Raw genomic sequence first — 7,249 nt, 5'->3', positions numbered from 1 at the left:
CCACGTCAATCACTTCTTGTTTTCATTCTTCAAAGAGCTTGAGGTAGGACGACGGAGGTCAGACAGTCCACTGAGGAACATGGACGACGGGCAAGTAAACAATTCAAGCCTCTCCGTGACAAGGGTGTGGAGAGGCTGCCACGCAAGGAAGGTCCTGGGACTGTTTAGTCCAGAGAGGAAGGAGGTCACATCCTTTCACCTGAGAGAGACCCTCCATCACCCGTAGGTCAGGAGCTGGTGTTGGCAACCCCTCATTTTGAGCAGCTCCCAGGGAAAGAAGAGATTGTTCAAAAGAAAAACCTTCTTCCATTGGGCACTTTGAGAATGAGTACTCTTTGAGCAGAAAAATTCTTCACATTAGTTGAATTAATGTGTACTTAAGGAGCCCTGGTGGCGCAGTGGTTAAGTGCTTGGCTGCCAACCAAATGGTCGGCGGTTCGAACCTATCAGCCACTACGTGTAAGAAAGAGGTGGCAGTCTGCTTGCATAAAGATTACAGCCTTGGAAGCCCCATGGGGCAGTTCTCCTCTGTCCCAGGAGTCGCTCGGAATCAACAACAGTAATAGGTTAACTCGTACTTGTCACAGTTGCACACCAGCGTGTTTAACGGTGCATATGATTTGTTGTTAGAGTTCTATTTAAACGTCAGTGTTTATATCAGGAAGAAAGCGAGGGGGCGGGGAGGAGGATAACTTGTCCCCTGATTCCAAGGACACATCTAGGCTATGTGGTGAGGCAGTAATGGTTTATGTCTGGGCCCACCCAGGACAAATTAGCTTAAAAAAGGCATTTTCTATCTCCGAAATTTACCCACATTTATGGAAGCACGGATGGTGAGACTACGTCTCATATACTTTGGACATGTTTTCAGGAGGGATCAGTCCCTGGAGAAGGACATCATGCTTGGTAAAGTGGAGAGTCAGTGAAAAAGAGGAAGAGCCTCAATGAGATGGATTGACACAGTGGCTGCACCAATGGGCTCAAGCATAGCAACGATTGTAAGGATGGTGCAGGACCAGGCAGTGCTTCATTCTGTTATGCACAGGGTTGCCGTGAGTCGAAACCAACTCAACGGCACCTAACAACAACATTTAACAAGTAACAGTAGTCATAGGCCCCCTGTGGGCCAACGATGCTATAAAGTCTGTCCTCAGCTGTCCCTTCTCCAGGTTGAATGACACCGATTGAGCAGAACATGACTGAGATGGTGCCCTGACCTTTTGATTTTGCCTGTAGATCACCAGCATCATTGACTTCTTTGTGAGATGGCCAGCAAAACGGGGTTATCTGTACGACAGTTATTTGTGGGCTGCTGTAGTGTGTTTCATCTTCAATACAATCTCCTGAAGAAAGAAATGTTTGGTTTGGTGGGCTCAGTGTGGTCAGGGCTTAAAAAAAGTGAGAAATTGGTTGTTAGGGTCCTGCTTCTGGCATTTAGTGTTGCTTCCTCTGGTGGTTCAGTGGTAGAATTCTCCCCTCGCATGCAGGAGACCAGGGTTTGATTCCCGGCCAATGCAGAGGAGGCTTGTGTGTTGCTGTGATGATGAACAGGTTTCAGCAGAACTTCTGGACAAAGATGAGGAGGAAAGGCCTGGTGATCTGCTTCCAAAAATTGGCCAATGAAAACCCTACGGATCATGGTGATGGCACAGGACTGGCAGAGTTTTGTTCTGTTGTGCATGGGGTCACCATGAGCCAGGGGCCAAGTCCAAGGTGGTTAACAATGACAGCAGTTCTGATTGCTGAGTCCCCTCTGGGTGAAGTTAGGTTCAAACTCAGCTCTGGAAGCCCCTTCTGCTATGGCAGGTAGGATTCAAGGGAAATGAGAACCCCCTCTGGGCACGGGCACTCCGTTACTCTTCCACATGAAACTGAACACCTGGATGAAAAGTGAAAAAGGAAGTCAGCCAGCTCCTTCTAGTTAAGCTCCATCCACCACACAGAGGAAATATCCGGCCTGTGGGTCTAACCAGTCCTGTAGAAACCATTTCTCGTTAAACCACAGTGTGTCTGCCAGCTCCCTGCTTACGGGGCACATTCGGTTCATCTCCGAGGTTGTGGGCTTGAGATGGGTAAATCTTGTTTCTGTAGAGCAGTGTCGTCTGACAGTGTGGTCCACACCCCAGAGGCTGACTTTCTAGGTAGATTCTTGGGCCCCACGTGATGAGTCTGATTCCGTGGTAGCCTAAAAAACAAAAACCAAACCTGTTGCTGTGGTGACAGTTCTGACCCATGGTGTATGCATGTCTGTCTGTCTGCACTGCGCATACAGGCAGGCTGTGCCTCAAACTTCCAGGCAGCCATGAGACCGCTAGGAATGAGACACAGACACCCACTGGCATCAACCACTCCACGCCTGCTATGTTCATCTGTTGTCGAGCCGGACACACGTGGCACTTACAGTGTTGGCAAAGTGAAAGCTGGTATTATTTATAGAAAGCAAACATGAAACCATAACAACAGATTCTCAAAGGAGAACCGCTAACCTGTCCCACATTACTCATGTCCATTCTTATGGTGCTGAGCAGATGCACCGTGGTTCAGGTCAGATGCTGTGTCCACGTCGCTGCTGCCTCTGGCTGTCACCACACTGCTTGAGGGCCTGCATGGTCTGGAGGCTTCTGCTCTGCTGCTGGGCCTTGCTGCTGGCTGAAGACCCCCACCCAGGATCTCCTGACCCTATGCCGCTGGGCCTCCCTGGCCTCCGCTGCCGGTTCTTACCATGGTACCTGGGCCTGTGGAGCTCTCTTGCCACCACGCTTCCCTGGCACCACTGCCCAGGGAGGAGGTGTGTAGCCCCTGCACGGGGCACACTCAGGCCTCGCTTGCCCACACAAGTGTTACAGCTCTCTTAGCTCAAGCAAGCCTCCTGCCCGACGGTGCTCAGCTCTTGCTCTGCTTCTGATGTCTCTCTCCATCTCCTGTCATCTTCAGTGTTATAGCTGTCTCTTCTGGGTCTAGGAGGTTCTCAGCACAGGGACCCTGGATCCACAAGACACACTCTACTCTAGACTCTTCTTGATGATAGTAAGGTCCCCCCGAACCTCTGGGATTGGCCCTTATATAAGCCTAAACCAAAAATGCACTGCTGTCAAGTTGATTCCAACTTATAGTGCCCCTGTAGGACAGAGTAGAGCTGCCCTATGAGGTTTCCAAGGAGTGGCTAGTGAATTATGAACTGCCAACCTTTTGGTTAGCAGCCAAGCTCTTAACCACTGCACCACCAGGGTTCCTATATCAGCCTACTCCTTGTCAATTTCAAGGCATGGTTCTCCCACCAGGACCACGAACTGACCAATCCCCTTAGTAGACCACACATCACTCAATTTGCATAGCCTCAGCCAAGCATTCTGTTGAGTTACAAGACCATGGCTAGAAAAGCCATGTAAGAGTGATTCATGGCACAACACGTGGTGACCCTATGTATTACAGAGTGGAACTGCTTCATTGAGTCTTCTTGGCTGTAATCTTTAGGGAAGCAGCTTTCCTGGCCTTTCTTCTGCAGTGCTGCTGGGGAGGTTTGAACTGCCAACTTTTAAGTTAGTAGTAGAGCTCAAACCGTCTGTGCCACCTAGGCACCTCTGCGGTATCCTGGGAACCTACGTTTTTACCATCCTCCCTAGGTAATCCTAAAACTCACTGAGATTTGGGAATTGCCTCCTTCTTTCACTTTGGGTTTTCCTATTAAACCTATGCCAAACGAAAGAACTGAGATATATAGACTCTTCTGCCTGAGATTTCTAAATTGTCCCCAGCTCTCACCTGTCCTTCTCTGGGAAAACAGTCTCAGGACACACTCTAGATTGAGTTCAAATAACTTTGGCGTCAGTGTCAATTATTGGATTGAGTACAGATTTGGGTTTAGAAATGCCTGCTTCTGGGACCTTCTGGTTGGTGAAGGGCCAGATAACCCAGTTAACATGTGCTACTATTTCCCCTGTGGGGGTGCACTGAAGCTTTCTCATGGATTTACCCAGCTGCTGTGATCCTTTGGGATGTTTCATGATTCCCAGTTGACCAGTGACATGTGGGAACAGGTTTTGCCCTGGAAAGTGTTGAGCTTTTAGAAATGTCAGCACTCTTGATGGTGAATACAAATTAGTATTCTTATAGATGAATTGAGAAGCAAGGCATTTGTTAGCCCAGTGCGTGGGTACATGGGAATAACCAGTAGAGAACTTGGAAAGGGGGCAGGTACCAGGGAAAAGGCAGGGATTCAGACCACTGGGCAGATTGCTAAAGCTAACACACAAGCTTCTAAGAGCCCATTGTTGTTGTTAACGTTGATGAGTTGGTCTCCATTCATGGCGGCCCCGTGCACCACACAACAAGATGCTGCCCGGTCCTGGGCCAGCCCTGTAATTGGTTGAGGATCAAACTGTTGTGATTCATAAGGTTAATGATATTTTATTGTGTTTTTGGTGAAGGTTTACACAGCAGTTCAGGTTCCCATTCAACAATTTATACACAAGTTTTTCAATGACATTGGTTACATTCTTCACAATGTGTGAATATTCTCAATGTTTTTTCATTCTGGATGGTCCGTTTCCATTAATCTAGTTGCCCTGCCCTCTTACCTTCTCATCTTTGTTTTAAAGTAATTGTTGACCATTTGGTCTCTTAGAGGTGACCACAGGGTTTTCATTGGCTGATTTTTGGAAGTAGATCTCCAGGCCTTTCTTCCTAGTCTGTCTGAATCTGGAAGCTCCTCTAAAACCTGCTCGGCATCACAGCAACATGCAAGCCTCCACTGACAGATGGGTGGTAGCTGTGCCCAAGGACACTTAAAATGTATAAAAAGAGACAGGACCAGAGGAGGGGGAAAGAGGTGCAGCAGTCAGCTGTTCCGGGTCTTGCTCTTCAGGGGCTCATCTTCCAAGGTCCCCAGTTTCCCTGAGGGAGAGACGGGCGGGGTGGAGGGGAGTATATTGAGAACATTTGTCCGGTCTCCAGAAAACAGGCTCTGACTGCATTTGAACTGATGTTTATGAAAAATGAACTTGATCTTGCTGCATAGTTTCAGTGATTCATTCTTTCCATGTGCATTTACTCAGCAGAAGTGAGTCGAAAAGAAGATGGATGCTAAATTTATATGGTAATTTTCATACTGAAGCCATCCTATACTTGAACAGTAAGATCAATTCTTCACTTTCATTTCTTATGTGGTACTGAGTGTTGTCAGTACTGGAACAAAAAAAAATCATTTTGGAATGCATCCTTCCCAAATTCCAATCTCAGAGGCTGCAGGCGTCTCGGAAGAGGCCCTCTTGCTTCTGCTGATGGCCTGTGTGGCACTGTGCTTCAGCGTGCCCACAGTAGCATTTACTATCTCAGCGTGAAGGGTAAATAGCGAGGGTAGTGGTTTTTCCTGAAATGACAATGGCGTTTGTGTACTGATTGGATTCTGAGTTTGCTGGAGTGGTCGGGCCAAGTCAAGAGTTTCATGGAACCCACGGGTGGGAATTCGGGAGGCAGAGCCACTAACTGGACCAAAAGTAAACTCAGCCATCGTCCTTCAGAACAATCACGCCTCTCTAAGACCTGAGTCTCTGCTCGGTGGTCTCAGACCCCACATCTGCACTGCAATTTAAATGAAAGCCACCAAAGGTCTGGGGAAGGTTCTTTGAGAGAAGGAAGGAATTTCTGTCTCCCAGCTGGACATGGAGGAGCCCTGGTAGCGCAATGGTTCAGCGCTTGGCTGCTAACCCAAAGGTTGGCGGTTGGGACCCACCCGCAGCTCCATGGGAGAAAGACCTGGTGATCTGCTCCTGTAAAGATTACAAAAAAACAAAAAACAGAACAAAACAAAAAAGAGACCAAATCCACTGCTGTCCAGTCAATTCTGACTCGTAGTGACCCTGTAGGACAGAGTAGAGCTGCCACATAGGGTTTCCAAGGCTGTAAATCTTTGAGGAAACAGACTGCCACATCTTTCTCCCAAGGAGTGCTGAGCGGGTTTGAACCGCCGACCTTTGATTAACATCCGAGCGCTTTAACTACTGTGTCACCAGGGCTCTTCGGTTTCTGTAAAAGATTACAGCCTAGAAAGCCCTGTGGGGCAGTTCTGCCCTGTCACATGGGGTCACTATGAGTTGGAAACCTCTAGATGGCACTCAACAATGACAACAACAAGCTGAGCACAGAGGACCAGATGAGTGACGGCTTCTGTGGAGGACAGGCAGGTGAGTGGTGAGTCTGGCTGGCGACCAGGCTCCTCCTAGCACCATGGGCTGTGATGAAGATACAGGTGATGGCATACAGGTAGGATCTGTCTTCACCAGAGCCTGCTGGCTCTCCGTGAGACCCCTGGTCTTCCTTTTTGGCTCTGCCTCAGGGGAGCATTGAGTGACATAGGTTGGCATATGTGGGGGTACACTTTGTGTTTTGCACCAAGAGGATAAAGGGGGGGCTCAGGTCCAGAGTGGGTGTCCTTTTCTAATTTTTCAGCCTAGCAAGGATGCTGTTTTTCTACTTTGCACAAAGGTACAGTCTAGGACCCTGGGGAAAGATATTGTTAGCGGCCATCCAGTCAGCCCTGACTCATGGCGACCCCATGCACAACAGAATGAAATGTTGCCCAGTCCTGCACCACCCTCATGATCAGTCCACTGTTGTAATCCATAGGAATTTTATTGGCTGATTTTTTGGTTGCCAGCCCTTTCTTCCTAGTCCATCTTAGTCTGGAAGCTTCCTTGAAACCTGTTCAGCTTCATAGCAACACACAAGTCTCCATGGGTGGTGGCTGTGCCTGAGGTGCATTGGCCGGGAACCGAACCCATGTCTTCTGCATGGAAAGCAAAAATGCTGTCTGTGAACCCCCACTCCACCCCAGGGAAGATAAGGAGAAGGGAATAGCGTGAGTGCTTTGCAGGAGAACAGCTTGAGCACTAAACAGAATAACAATGACAGCCACTGATAAATAAATTTCTGTTACTCCCCGTCTTAGGCTGGGTTCTCTAGAGAAGCAAAACCAGTTAAGTGTATAAATATATGTAGAGAGAGAGATTTATATTAAGGAAATGGCTTATGTGAGTGTAGAGGCTGGAATGTCCCAAGTTCGTGGGTCAGGACAGAGGCTTCTCCTGATTCACGTAGCCACAGGGGCTGGCAAACCCAAGATCTGCAGGTCAGACATCAGGGCGCTTGCCCACAGGCTGCAAAGATCAATGAATCCCAAGATCTCAGGCAAGACGGCAGGCGAGCTGCTAGCTCAAGTCCCAAGAACTGGAGGTCAGACAGACAGGATCCA

The sequence above is a fragment of the Elephas maximus genome, chromosome 9 (assembly GCF_024166365.1).
Source record: "Elephas maximus indicus isolate mEleMax1 chromosome 9, mEleMax1 primary haplotype, whole genome shotgun sequence".
NCBI lineage: Eukaryota > Metazoa > Chordata > Mammalia > Proboscidea > Elephantidae > Elephas > Elephas maximus.
This window is presented reverse-complemented; position numbering follows the sequence as displayed.